Genomic DNA, 15,823 nt, shown 5'->3' on the forward strand with positions numbered 1-15,823 from the left:
CTCGCTGGTCATCTCCTCAATTTCTTGTGTTCCTTCCATTTTTGCAAGCTTCCTTTCCAATCTCCAAGTCATTCATGCCCTATAAAGCCTGAAACACTTAACACACAGATCACGGCATCTAATGGAATGAAGGAGAATTAAAATACATAGTTAAAAGTCTTTAGGAAGAAAATATTCAATCATGTAATAATTTTAGGAAGAAAATATAAATGCATGCTGATGTGTATTTTCAGAAAACAAAAAAACGAATCCCAAACACACAAAACTAACCGGCAAGTGCACCGGGTCGCATCAAGTAATAAAACTCACGGGAGTGAGGTCGATCCCACAGGGATTGAAGGATTGAGCAATTTTAGTTTAGTGGTTGATTTAGTCAAGCGAATCAAGAGTTGATTTGAGTGGTTTGTATTCGACAGAAGCTAATTTTCATGAAATTAAAAGGGATAGGGACAATTGCAGTAAATTAAAGAGTAGAGAAGGTAAATGTGCTGAATCTTAAAGAGCAAGAAATTAAATGGCAGAAACTTAGAACACAGGAAATGTAAATTGCAGAATCTTAAAGTGCAAGAAATGTAAATGACTTGAATTGTAAAGGGAATTGGGAAGTGGATTTGCAGAATTTAAACAAGGAAAAGTAAATTGCATTAATCAGACAAGTAGAAGGTGACTTGAATTGAACCGGATCTAAAACGGAAATGTAAATAAACTTGAAGAGCTCTAAACAGAGAATTTAAAATGCAACTCCAGATCTCAGGACCCAAGAGACTAGATAACCGAGTCTAGATCTCAATGCCTTCCTAGATCCAAATGTAGAATTCAATTGCAAGAAATTAAAGATCAAAACAGAAGAAAACTTGAATGTAAATCTCAATTCTCCAATGGTGCAGTAAAAGAAACAGAAAGAGATCTCAAGGTGAGATTGAGACAGAATTTCCCCAATTCTCAACACCCAAGACTCAAGACAAGTGTAATTGAAATTGAAAACAAGAAAACTAAGAGGAAGAGAATCCAATTCTCCTCTCCGAAACTCAGAAACTCAAAATAATTCAAAATCAAAAGCTCTCCAAAAACTCCTCAGCAAAAGTAAAAAGAAAAGCTCTGTTAAAACTTAAATCCTAAGCTATTTATACACTTTCTTCAAATGGTCTTCAAGCCTTGAATTGGGCTTTTGCTCTTGATGGAATTGGGTTGATAAAGGCCTTGGTTGATTGCTCTTGGAGTTGGAGAAAGATCCATTGTGAACCGGGTTGTAAATCATAAAAGCTTGAGTAAAAGTTTGAGGCAAACTTTTACTCAAACTTTTTATACCAGCTGCCCTCCTTTTGCTGATACCAACGTTTGGGCTAAAGTTTGAGGTCAAATTTTTGCTCAAACGTTGGTCCCCTTGTGTATATGTGTGGCGCCAACGTTTGCCAAAAAGCTTGAGGCAAACGTTGGCGCAAGCTTTTCTCCTCCAGGGTGTGCAAGTGTGGCGCCAACGTTTGCCAAAAAGTTTGAGGCAAACGTTGGCGCAAGCTTTTCTCCTCCAGGGTGTTGGTTTTGTGATGCCAACGTTTGCCAAAAAGTTTGAGGCAAACGTTGGCTCAAGCTTTTCTCCCAAAAGTTTGAGCTAAAGTTTGAGGCAAACTTTGGCTCAAGCTTTTTTTCCTCTGGGGTGTTTTCAATTCTTCCAAAAGTTTGAGCTAAAGTTTGAGGCAAACTTTGGCTCAAACTTTTTTCCTCTGGGATGTTTTCAACTCTTCTAAAAGTTTGAGCTAAAGTTTGAGGCAAACTTTGGCTCAAACTTTTTGTTCTCTCTTGCTCCTAGCCATTCCTTCTTCCTTCAACCTTCTTCAAAACTCTTTTCACCTATCATCAATCAATCAAAACAATCAAAGCTATGCCCCAAATCATAAGATTGTGTTTCTTTCATAATATATGACAATTATAGCACAAAATCTCATGAAAGTGCATTAATTCATCCATGGTTGATTGAATCAAAGGAAACATGGAAATCTACCCAATTGGCTTGCTTATGGCTTAAGAAAGTGCATAAATCAATTGAAAACAAGTAAAAAAAGACTAGTGAAACTAGGCTAAGATGACTTGTCATCACATGCCAATCATGTGAATAAGTGGGTAAAGAATTGATAAAACCATACAATTAAGCACAATATAAACCATAAAATAGTGGTTTATCAACCTCCCCACACTTAAACATTAGCATGTCCTCATGCTTAGTTGAAGGAGATTAAATAAATGAGTAGGAACATGTAAAACTCATGTAATGCAATGCAACCTATATATATAAATGCAACTATATGATTCTTGTCTACTTGATCAAAAGTAAATAGGTTCTTCAAGACAGTCACAAATCAAACTCCACTAATTCAATTCTTATACAGTAAGAACAGATAAAAATGCAAGAAGGTAGCTCATGAAAGCAGGGAACATAGAATTTAAGCATTGAACCCTCACTGATGATGTATGTACACTCTAATCTCTCTAGTGTATAGGGCAATCACTCTATCCTTCTCTAATCATGCTTTCTAATTTTTGTTCTTCAGCAACCAATCAACAACAATTAATATATCAATGCAAACATCATGAGGTCTTTTCAAGGTTGTAATGGGGCCAAGGTAAGGGTAAGGACACATATATGGCTAAGTAAGCTTATAAATCGAATCTTTAGTTAACCCAAGCTTTAACCCAACATATATATGTTCTATATAACTTCAAATTCGCACCTAGCTACCCAAAATTTCTCTTTCACATTCCATACTCATGTATCAACTTTTTATTTTAATTTTATCATACATGCATTGATCTTTGAATTCTTAACTTAGCATTGGGGTAATTTTGTCCCCTTAATTATTTATTGAATATTTTTGGATTTTTTTTTCAACATAGACATAAAAATAAACATAGCTAATCAATGCATATGGATTTTTAATTCTTATAGTTTCACATGAGTAGGTACCCAAATTCCCATTATATTCTCATGACACATTCCCTTATTATCTTTTGTTCTCACAATTTCCCATACTTAATTAACACACACAATTCTATCTTAAGCTAACCAAAGATTCAATTGGGGTATAAAATTGTTTTTCCGCTTAAGACTAGTAATGTGGTAAAATACAGAACAAATGGGATTTAAAGGCTCAAAGTGGCTAACAAAGGTATTTGAAAGGGTAGGCTTAATTTGGATAAGTGAGTTTAAACAAGTAATAGCCTCAATCATATACAAACATATAAATATATTAAACATTGGACATATAGGATGAAACAAAATGTAGATTACAATCATAGAGAAGTAAACACACAAGAATAAAATAATTTTGGTTAAATAATGTAACCATGTATTTGGGCTCAAATCTCACAGGTTGTGTGTTCTTTAGCTCAAAAATCATGTTCCAAATACAACTTCAAGCAATTTTAACATAAAAGTTTTGATTAAAATTAGTGAAATTTTGTTCTAAAGATAGGGTCTTAGAAGAAACTTATTATCTTTTCAATCAAGTAGAACATGCATGCAACTAATCTATTACTATGCAATTTATCCTATTATACAAAAGGAAAACTAACTAAATATCCTAATTTATTGGTGTTAGGGAAGAGAAATTACCTCCGGAAGTCAAGTACTGACCGACCTCCCCACACTTAAGGCTTTGCACCATCCTCGGTGCCATTTGTTAGGAACAAGGGTAGGCTGGTAGCAGTATCTCCACAGTCAGGACCGTCATGGCTCCCTGTGCTGGTAAAGGAAGTGGAGTCCGGGGTATCTGAGTCCTTGAATTTTCCCATAATCAGCTCCTTAAGGTATGTGAATCGGCGCTTGTTACGGCGCTCTCTCATCTTAGCTTTCTGTTCCTGCCGATCCAACTTTTCAAGTATCTGATGGAGCAGTTGGGTTGTTGTAGGTGCTTGTGGTGCGGAAGGAGGAATGTCCTCAGCCGGTTCAGTAGGCTGGCTAGTAGTGGCTGCTTGGAGTCTAATATATTTTCCGTTAGGGACATACTGATCATCCCGTGGAAGCATGGCTTTGGTGTCCCCAGCTCTGTAGGAGACTCTGGCTGCCGAGATGAGATCTGAGACCAAGGCGGAAAAAGGTAAGTTGCTCGCAATCTGTACGTGTCCCATGGCATTCCGGATGTGTCTTGGTAGGTTCAGAGGCTGGTCTGTAAGGATGCACCATAGTAGAACAGCCATGTCTGCAGTGAAGGAGGATTCGTGAGTGCTCAGAAAAACGTAGTGGGACATGATCTGTGCCCATACGCGAGCCTCCAAGGTAAGTGCTGAAGCCGATATTCCCTAAGGGCGGGAACGATGGTATCCGTAGATCCATCTGCTGCTAGGTAGTGCGATAACTCTGAGAACGGTGTCCCAATCAAATTGGTACATCTGGCGCTTGAATGCGGCTTCTTGAAAGGTGTCCAATCCTTCTGGAGCAGGGGGAAGATCTAGAGCTCGTTGAATGGCCTCTTATGTAATGGGGATTTGCTTCTGACGTACATAGACAGACGGCAGGGTTGGCAGGTGGAAATTAGAGTAGAACTCAACTACCCAAGAAAGATTAGCCTGGCTTGGCTGTCTCTGTAGGAAACCCCATTGTCTTCATTCAATTTGCGGCTCAATAAAGGTAGCAATATTGGGTAGGAGAATAAGAAGGTATTCGTTGTTGTAACTCCTTTCTGCCAGGATGGGGAACATCTGCTCACAGTAGCGATTGGGAAATCGCGCAGTGTCCTTTGCTGGGAAGGCTTTCTCCTTTTCATCAACCTTTATAATCCTCTTAATTTTTTTTGTTAAGGGCTTGACTGCAGTTGAAGAAGGTTGTGCCACTAATGCTCTTTTTGTTCCTCTTCTTGCTGGTGGTTTGGGAGTAGCTTTCTCTTTTCCTTTCTTGGTGGCCATCCTGAAAAGGGAAAAAGAAAGTAACATGAATTCAAAGGAACGGAGCAAGGAATAGGATGGTATAAGTGATAATCAATGCACGGTAAAGGGGATGTCATTAACACATGGTCATGACTACATGTGAAAAGTTCACCAATGGAAATATAGAAAGTGCATTTGATGACAATTAAATGCAAGGTGTTTATTGGCATGCAGGCAAAGGCATGAGTAGCATAGATCAAGCATTTAAGTTGTTAAATATGTTATCACTCGTAACAAACTAATCATCACGTTTGTAATGACAATTAAATTAAATTAATAAAATAGTAAAGGGAATTTATGAAAAGCAAGCATTGAATAGGAGAATAGAATAATGTAGAATGCATAATGCCATATGGACTTTTTCACAAACACGTAGCATGCATGAGGAATAAACTATTGAAAATAATAATTTGAACATGCAAGCAACCCTTTAAAAAGTAATATATAATTGCCAAATAATTTTGCAACAATCCACAAGCATATAATGAGAAATAATGACTCAATTAAATTTCTAACACCAATTAAAAGAAAAAAAAAGAAAGAAAAAGAAAATATGGATAATGAAAGTAAAAAGAAAAGAAAAGAAGAAAACATAGAAATAGGAAAGATAATGGAAAAGTAAGGAAGGAAGAAGAAAAGAAAAACCTCGTTAATGGTGGTGAGAAAGTAGAAAGTGAGAAAGAAGGAAGAAGGAAGAAGGAAGAAATAAGGAAGGAAAAGAGAAAATAGGATTTGGGGAAAAGAAAGATAAGATATTTTGGCAATTTAGGGTAAGCTATGCGGCGCAAGCGACGCGGACGCGTGGGTGACGCGTTCGCACGATTTGCGCTTATTCAGATTGACACGCTCGCGTTGGTCACGCGGCACGTGACACGGTTTATGCTACTGGCGCGAGGGCAGCCTCGCGCTCGCACAACTCTCTGTTCAAAATCTTATTGTGTCAAATTTTGGGTGACGCGATCGCGTGGGTCATGCGATCGCGTGAGTGGCCAATATTGGGATATGACGCGGACACGTGGGGCACGCGTTCACGTGGTAAGGCCTGTGCGTCTAGCGCTAGTCCAGCACCACTCCAGCATAACTTTCGGCTATGCACCCTTTTCACGTCGATTTTCAGGTCACGCGGCCGCGTGAGTGACGCGGTCGCGTGGGAGGCAAATTTTCCACCTGACGCGGACGTGTGGGGCACGTAGTCGCATGGGGCGATTTGTGCCAAAGGCACGCCTCCAGCCACGCTTTTGCGTGACTTTCTGTTCGCTTTCTTATTCTTTCTGAGCTACCTGCGACGCAGACGCGTCATTGATGCGGTCGCGTCGCGTGAAAATATATTTTTTTTAAAAAATAAAAATATGCAAATGCAAATGCAAGCTATATGTGCGAATAAGGAGAAGAGTTATGGAAAAAGAAAACTACGAATAAAGAAAAGAACGATCATACCATGGTGGGTTGTCTCGAACCTAGCACTTTGCTTTAACGTCCGTAAGTTGGACACTCCACTAGCTCAGTCTTCGGCTATGTGTGGATCCTCCAAGAGGAAGATCTCAAGCTCCTTGTTTTTCTTTATCTTCTCGCCATGGTAGAGCTTCAAACGATGTCCATTAACTTTGATGAGTTCAGAGCTTGAAGGGTGACTTAGGTGAAAAACTCCGTACGGCTCAGCCTTCTCTACTCTATATGGACCTTCCCATCTTGATCTCAACTTGCCTGGCATGAGCCTCAGTTGAGATTTATAAAGGAGGACTAAGTCCCCAGGTTGGAACTCTCTCCTCTTGATGTGCTTATCATGTACAACCTTCATCTTCTCCTTGTACAGCCTTGAGTTCTCATAAGCTTCCAGGCGAAGGCTTTCTAATTCTTGCAGTTGCAACTTCCTCTCAGCTCCGGCTGTTTCAAATCCCATATTGCATTTCTTTACTGCCCAAAAGACTTTGTGCTCTACTTCAACTGGGAGATGACAGGCTTTTCCATAAACTAAGCTGAAAGGACTCATCCCAATGGGTGTCTTGTATGCTGTTCTGTATGCCCAAAGTGCATCTTGGAGCCTGGTGCTCCAGTCTCTCCTATGAGGTTTGACTATCTTCTGCAAGATATGCTTTATCTCTCTGTTTGACACCTCGGCTTGCCCATTAGTCTGAGGATGGTAGGCTGTTGCAACTTTATGAATTATCCCATGCTTCTTCATTAATCCTGTTAGTCTTCTGTTACAAAAATGGGTGCCTTGATCGCTCACGATTTCTCGTGGTGATCCAAAGCGACAAATAATGTGGTTTCTAACAAAGGAAACGACAGTGTGAGTATCATCAGTGCGGGCAGGAATTGCTTCCACCCATTTGGAAATGTAATCCACAGCTAACAATATATAAAAATAACCATTAGAATTTGGTAATGGACCCATGAAGTTAATGCCCCAAACATCAAAAATTTCACAGAAAAGCATAATCTGTTGAGGCATCTCATCCCTCTTGGATATATTACCAAATTTTTCGCATGAGAAACAAGATTTACAAAATTCAGCAGCGTCTCTAAAACAAGTAGGCCACCAGAATCCACAGTCTAAGATTTTTCTAGCTGTTTTTTGAGGGCCAAAGTGTCCTCCACTCTCAGATGAGTGACAGGCCTCCAAAATGGACTGGAATTCTGATTGAGGCACAGACCGTCTAATTACCTGGTCAGCGCCACATCTCCATAAATATGGGTCATCCCATATATAATATTTAGACTCGCTTTTCAGCTTGTCTCTTTGATGCTTAGTAAAGTTTGGAGAAAAAGTGCGGCTAACTAGATAATTAGCTACAAGGGATTACCTCAGATACTGCTTGCAGGTTATTAAATGGGAAATTATTAGCTATAGGAGTGGAGTCATGCTTAATGTGCTCAAGGTGACTCAAATGGTCTGCCACTAAATTCTGGTTACCACTCCTATCCTTAATTTATAAATCAAATTATTGTAGTAGTAGTATCCAACGTATAAGCCTTGGTTTGGATTCCTTTTTAGCTAATAGATACTTTAGAGCTGCGTGGTCTGAGTACACTACTACTTTCGTACCAAGTAAATAGGCTCGGAATTTATCCAGAGCAAAAACAATAGCAAGAAGCTCTTTCTCAGTAGTAGTATAATTAGACTGAGCGGCATCTAAAGTTTTAGATGCATAAGTAATTACAAAGGGGTCTTTACCTTCACGCTGAGCCAGTGCTGCTCATACTGCATGGTTGGAAGCATTGCACATGATTTCAAATGGCTGGCTCCAGTCTGGTCCTCTCACAATTGGAGCTTGAGTCAGGGCGGTCTTTAGCTTATCAAACGCTTGTTTGCAATCCTCACTGAACTCGAACTCAATATCTTTCTGTAGTAGTTTGGATAAGGGAAGAGCTACTTTACTAAACTCCTTAATGAATCTCCTGTAAAAACCTGCATGGCCAAGAAATGAACGGACTTCCCTCACAGAAGAGGGGTAAGGTAAACTAGAAATAACATCCACCTTTGCTGGATCTACAGAAATGCCAGTATTAGACACAACATGTCCTAGTACAATCCTTTGTTTGACCAAAAAGTGACATTTTTCAAAATTCAATACAAGGTTTGTACTGACACATCTATCTAACACTCTAGATAAACTATCCAAGCAAAGATTGAAGGAATCACCATATACACTAAAGTCATCCATAAAAACCTCCATACAGTCCTCAATAAGATCAGAGAAAAGACTCATCATGCACCTTTGGAAAGTAGCTGGTGCATTGCACAAGCCAAAGGGCATTCTCTTGTAAGCATAAGTCCCAAAAGGACATGTAAAAGTGGTCTTTTCCTGATCTTCAGGAGCTATATGAATCTGGAAATAGCCTGTTTAACCATCTAAAAAACAATAATGTGATTTACCTGACAGGCGATCCAGCATTTGATCAATGAATGGAAGAGGATAGTGATCCTTACGAGTGGCCTGGTTTAGGCGTCTGTAGTCAATGCAGACCCTCCAGGCGTTCTGAACTCTGGTTGTCATGAGCTCTCCATGCTCATTCTTCACTGTAGTGACTCCAGACTTCTTGGGCACCACTTGTATTGGGCTTACCCATTCACTGTCTGAGATGGGGTAGATAATATCTGCCTCCAGTTGTCTGGTCACTTCCTTTTTGACAACCTCTAAGATAGTGGGGTTCAGTCTTCTCTGGGGTTGACGGACATACTTTGCTCCCTCTTCTAAAAATATTATGTGCTCACAAACTTGAGGGTTGATGCCTACTATGTCGGCCAAACTCCAACCAATTCCCTTCTTGTGCCTTCTCAGCACACTAAGTAGCTGTTCTTCTTGTTGAGAAGTGAGTTCCCTTGCAATGATAACTAGAAACTTCTACTTGTCCTCAAGGTAAGCATATTTGAGGTGTGGAGGAAGGGGTTTCAATTCTAACTTCTGCTCATGGTCAGGCTCTGTGGTGTCTGGAGCTGGTAATAATGGTAAAGCACTTTCATTGTTCTCTGAGAATGTCCCCACACTTGGACCTTGTCCTATGTACCTCTCTTCAAATTCCTCCTGGTGAACTTCAGCCACGGTTTCATCTATGATGTCACACTGGAGGATAGAATGATCCTCCGGAGGATGCTTCTTAGCTCCATTTAGATTAAAGATTACTACTCGGCCATCTATTTCAAAAGAGTATGTTCCTGAAAAAGCATCCAATTTGAACTTTGAGGTCTTCAGGAATGGTCTTCCGAGTAGGATTGATGATGGCTTCTCTGAGTCATTTTGGGGCATCTCCAAGATATAAAAATCAATGGGAAAGGTGAGCCCTTTAATGCCCACTAATACATCTTTAGCAACTCCAGCCACTGTAATAATGCTTTTATCTGCTAACACAAAACGAGATGCCGACCTTTTTAAGGGAGGGAGCCTCAAATTATCATATATAGACAAAGGTATTATACTAACACAAGCTCCTAAATCACACATGCAGTTAGAAAATATCACACCACCAATAACACAATTAACCATACATGGACCTGGATCACTACACTTTTTAGGTATACCTCCCATTAAAGCAGATATAGAACTACCTAAAGGAATAGTTTCTAATTCATTAATTTTGTCTTTATGTATACATAAATCTTTTAGAAACTTTGCGTACTTGGGTACCTGCTGAATAACATCAAAAAGGGGAACAGTTACCTCAACCTTTTTGAATATTTCTACCATTTTGGGATCAGGTTCCAGCTGCTTCCTGGGCTTCCTTGCAAGTTGTGGAAATAGAATGGGAATGGTGTCCTTCACAGCTTCAGCGTCCTCTGGTGCTTCTTCCCGTGGTTGAACTTCTTCTTCATCAACCATTTCCTGTATGTCCTCTTCCTCTTCAACATCTTCTACCTCCACCACCTCTTTAGCTGAGGCGTGTTCTGGTGGGTTTGGCTCCTCCTGATTCCTCTTCTGCAGTGTGGTTCCGGACCTTAGGGTGATGGCATTAATGCCACCCTTTGGATTGGGTAATGGTTGAGAAGGGATTCCACTGGAGCTCAAAGGCTGGTTATTAGAGTTATTCATTGATCCAATCTGTGAGATAAGAGCTTGCAAGGTAGAGTTCAGACCATTTAGAGTAGAATTAAGGTTATTTTTCATGGCCTGTTGTCTCTGATCAATAGATTGTAGTAACTCATCATTAGCAGATGAAGAAGGATAAGTGATCTGAGAGGTCTGCTGTTGGTTATTCAGTGGTCCTTGGGATTGCCTCAGGTGAGGTGCTCTGTATGGCTGGTTCTAGTTCTGCTGCCTGTTGTTGTTATTATTCCACCTCTGATTTCCCTGATTGTCTCTGCCTCCTCTGTTATTGTTGTCCCTCCAATTCTGGTTAGAATTATCTCTCCAATTCTGGTTAGAATTGTCCTGCCATCCATGGCTGTAACTGCCACCTTGATTGTACCCTTGGTTGGGGCGGTCATAGAAGTTATGAGTGGCTGCCACGGTGTTATCTTCCTGCTGGAGCTGCGGACATTCATCAGTATAATGGTTATAATCAGCACAGATTCCGCAAATTCTCTATGGACTAACTGTTGGCTTGCTGTGGTGGAGAAAGTTGAGCTTGCTGACTTTGTTGTTGATTCAATTGCATCTGCTTCAGTAAGTTGGTCATTTCACAGATACTCTGAGTTAGAGCAGCAGTCTCTCTGCTAGAGGATACTTTTGTAACAGCTTTTGAACGGCCTTGTTTCTGCCTGTGATTCCGAGTAGATTCAGCTAAGTCGCTGATCAATTGCCATGCCTCATCAGTGGTCTTGTACTTTTTCATAGACCCATTGCTAGCACTTTCCAATGTGGTCTTATCTTGGGGCCTCATACCCTGAGTGACGTAGCCGAGCAACACTATCTTGTCAATTATATGGTGGAGGCATGCTTCCAGAAGGTTGTTGAAGTGCTCCCAGTATTCATAGAGAGTCTTGGATTCATCCTGAACAATCATGGAGATGTCTTTCCTCAGTTTATCAGTAACTTCAGCTGGAAAGAATTTTTCCAAAAATCCTCTTCTAAGTGTATCCCAGTCGGATACAGTTGCTGCAGGTTGAGTGTAGTACCACCCTCTCGCCTTTCCCTCAAGAGAGAATGGGAAGGTTTTTAACAAAATTGAAGTTTCATCTGCACCATCACGCCTGACAGTTGAACAGGCTGCTTGGAAGTCTCTAAGGTGCTTGATAGGCTCTTGAGCAGATAAGCCATGAAACTTGGGCATCAAATTGAGCAGTGCTATTTTTATTTCAAAGTCTGTAGCCACTGCTGGGTGATGCGCTTGAAACGGTTGCATTGAAAAATCAGGGGCTCCGGCCTCCTGGATAGTAATTCTCCTAGGTGCTGCCATGTCTCCTGCACGTAAATCAACCAAATTAGCAGAAAGAGAGCCTGTTTCTTACTCAGGTGACGTTTCAGATCCGCCCTCAGAGAGGACTAACCGACGCCAAGCTTGCCTTATTCGTGAAATAGTTCTTTCAATCTCAGGATCGAATACTGGCTTGCTTGGATCAGGAAGTGAACGCGTCATTTAACGAAAGAAACATGAAGCTCATAGTAGCAAAATAAAATAACATGCAAATAAATAAATTCCAATTAATAACTTTAGCACTCTATTGCAACTCCCCGGCAACGGCGCCAAAAATTGACGTGGCAAAAATTGGCGAGTTAAGAAATTAATATGAGAGATACATTGCAAGTACAGTTCTTAACCAACCAGAAATCCGCTTATCAATTTAGAAGGTTGTCACAAAATTTAAATTAAAATACTGGGAGTATGAGTCCTAGGTCGTCTCCCAACGAATTGCAGAAAGGTGTGCTATTTTATTAATCAGATGTTTTCAAAAAATAGTTTGAGTTGAATAACAGGAAATTAAATTAGAGAATTTGTGTAATTTTAAATAAAAGCCTTGGCTGGGAGTAGATTAGTTGGAAGCCCTATTTTTGTTGGAGTACTCTCAAGATTAATTGATAATTGAGGGTTGTTCTATTTAGTTATCCCTTACTAGGTGAGGGAAAGTCAAACAAGTTGGAAAGCTATTTCTATTCACAAGTCCCAATCAGCTCAATTGAAAAGGATTGGTGTCAATGACTAGAGGGCAAACCAACAATAAACCCAATTACAATTTTTCTTTTAAGCATTCCAACTCAAGGTCTTCCTTTCAATCAACTCCCATCCAAGTTATGGAACTACTCGCTCATTGTAAATGTAGAATTCATAACATAGGAAAGGGAAATATAGAAAGACATGATAAACAATAATCAAAGGGATCAATTAAAAAATAAAAATAGTTCTTGTATTAATAAACTCTAAAAATAATTCAATAATAATTCTAAATAAACAAAGGACATGGAAGAGTAAGAGACAGGTAAAAAAAACAAACTAGAATGACGAAGTTTTGTTGAGGTAATAACTCTTCTCAATATCCCAATGCGAAAAGCAATAAAAATAAAATCCTAAGAACTATGAATGTGTAGAGAGAAACCTAGAGGAAGAGTAAAACTAGATCTAAAACTGAGAATTATCTGTAATGAATTGTTCTCCTGGTTTCTGCATGTTCCTTGGCTTTAGTCTGCTTTTCTGGACCGAAAACTGGGTCAAAGTAGGGCCCAAAATTGCCCCCAGCAAATTCTGCAGATTCTGCAGATCATGCATGTCACGCGATCGCGTCATTCATGCGGACGCGTCATTCGGTGTTTTGCCTTGCCACGCGTGCGCGTTGTCCACGCCTCCGCGTCACTTGTGCAGTTCCAATCTGCGTGGTCGCGTGAGCCATGCATCCGCGTCACTTCTCGCTGGTCATCTCCTCAATTTCTTGTGTTCCTTCCATTTTTGCAAGCTTCCTTTCAAATCTCCAAGTCATTCATGCCCTATAAAGCCTGAAACACTTAAAACACAGATCACGACATCTAATGGAATGAAGGATAATTAAAATACATAATTAAAAGTCTTTAGGAAGCAAATATTCAATCATGTAATAATTTTAGGAAGGAAATATAAATGCATGCCAATCATGTGAATAAGTGGGTAAAGAATTGATAAAACCATACAATTAAGCACAATATAAACCATAAAATAGTGGTTTATCAGACACTCATTATGGATGGAACCAACAAAGATGGGAGGAGCCTCAAGGAATTGATCACTCCTATTGGCAACAACCTCCGGATGCGTATAGGTATAATTTCCATGCTAATGCATGTCAATTCAATGGCTATGGTGAAACCTTTTGTGATAATCAACTACCACCATCATATGCCTATATTCTTATCCTCAACATGAACCTCAACCATCCTCACAAGCTTCTCATTACCAAACACCTTCCTATGATCCATATCCACCATATGACCAATCACCCATACCATATTCTTATGACCATTATGAGCAAGAACCTTTGGAACCACCACAACCCTATCATGACTATTACCAAGAACCACATCAATGCACACCATCTCCATACCCTTACCAAGAAGAACCACCTTCCTACTATGAACCCTTTCTCCAAAATAATGAACCCTCTTATCCATCCCAAGCCCCAATAGATGATTCTCTTACCTTACTACTTCAAGGTCAAGCGGATATGCAAAGGAACACCCTAGAGTTTGTGACTAATTTGACTAAGGTAGTGCACACTTTAGCCTACCAATGTTTGAATACTCAAGGTGTCTCCGTGGCTACATGTGAAAAACCAAAAGAAGAGCAAAGTATGAAGGAGAGATTTGAAAAATCCGGTGGACAAGGAGAAATCGAACTTTATATTGGAGCAATTGGAGAAACCTATGGTTATTGAAGAAAGGAGAGAAGTGGTTGAAGATTTAGGGATGCGAAACCACCATGTGAATCCCAACAACCTCCGGAGCATATCAAAATTGAAGAATACGAGAAGGTTGATCAAGAGATGGATTCAATCATCAATGAATTTTTGTCAAAAGTGGAATCCTCTCCTTTGGGACATGGAAATGTAGCTATTGAAGGCAACTCCACACCAAGCGCTATTGGTAGCCTTGTTGAAGACTCTCTCAATGAGTGTGAAGTCGATACAGAAAAAAATCTCACACAACCCCCCAAGTTTGACTTGATTGATGGTGAGGGGAAATTGAAAGAGGCCAACAAACAATAAGGAATTGAAGGGAGTTGTCAAGAGGTGGAAATACACAGAAGGGCCTAAAGAAGTAGACCTCGCATTGTCTAAGTGTGGGGAGGTCTCCCTCCCCAAGTCACCATCTAACACAACATTTAAGTGGATAAAATTCTTATCCCTAAGCTTCACTATCTCACTTGAATATGGCTTGATTGAGAATGATGTTCAACTTAGGACTCTTTGTGGAATTAAGAGTAGAAAGGAGTTGTGTAGTGGTTGGAAGTTGGGAATTAAGCTCATTGAGGTCAAAGCTTCAAAATGTGGGAACTATGTTTGGAAGCATGCCACTTTGTGTTGGTCTAGGAGGGAGTCTTGCTATGTTAGAGAGAATTCTTCATGTTCTACTCGTCAACCAACCGGATGGAAGAGTCATGGCGATCAACTAGAAGATGGGTGTCAGAATAAGATATGGGATCCTGGATCGAAGCATGTAGACCAACTATGGAAGCTCATATCTTGGGTGGAACTCCACCCAAACCTGGTGAAGACGGTTGGAATTTCTATCAACCATTTGAGGCACAATGATCTTTGGAGATTCAAGGATGAGTACAAACATAAGCCACCATGACAAGAGCTTCCTAAATGTCCAACTTAAGGACTTAAACTAAAAGTGCTAGGTGGGAGACACCCCACCATGGTAAACTCTTTCCATTCTCTTGTTTGTATACCTAATAAGTGATTTGAGTTGCCATCATAGGTAGTTTTCTTCTTTAATATACTCTTACATATTTTGTTTTGATTGATAGGTTGTTATAGTGTGTTTTGATTAGTTTAAATTGTTGTTAAAATAGGTTACTTAACGTGTAAGCTGTTGTTAAAGATTTTTGTTAAATCTGAATTTTATTTGCTTTAGAGTGTTTATAGGTTAGGAGAGTGTCAAATTCTATTTCTATGCTTCAAAAAAAAGGGGGGGGGGAGTGGGAGGACGCGCGCGCACGCTGTACGCACATGCGTCCATGAGCGGATGCAACCCCATAGATTTTCTAGAGAATTGGGCCCCTCTTGTGCAAACGTTGAGCCTTTAGCCCAACTCGACCTACGAGGACGCGCACGGTACGCATACACGTCCCTGCAGCGATGAAGGACAACACGCGAGCACGCACGTCGCGCTTGCGCGCAACTAGACCAGATGGCCAAGCACGCGGACGCACGCATTGCGCATCCGCGTCCCTAAGCGGCTGACCCCAGCCCATATATTCATCCAGAGAGTTGTGCTAGTGCTGGGCCAGCACTGAGCCCTCAGCCCAATTCATAGCACGCGCACGCATACAGTACGCGTAC

The sequence above is a fragment of the Arachis hypogaea genome, chromosome 19, assembly GCF_003086295.3.
Source record: "Arachis hypogaea cultivar Tifrunner chromosome 19, arahy.Tifrunner.gnm2.J5K5, whole genome shotgun sequence".
In the NCBI taxonomy this organism is placed as follows: domain Eukaryota; kingdom Viridiplantae; phylum Streptophyta; class Magnoliopsida; order Fabales; family Fabaceae; genus Arachis; species Arachis hypogaea.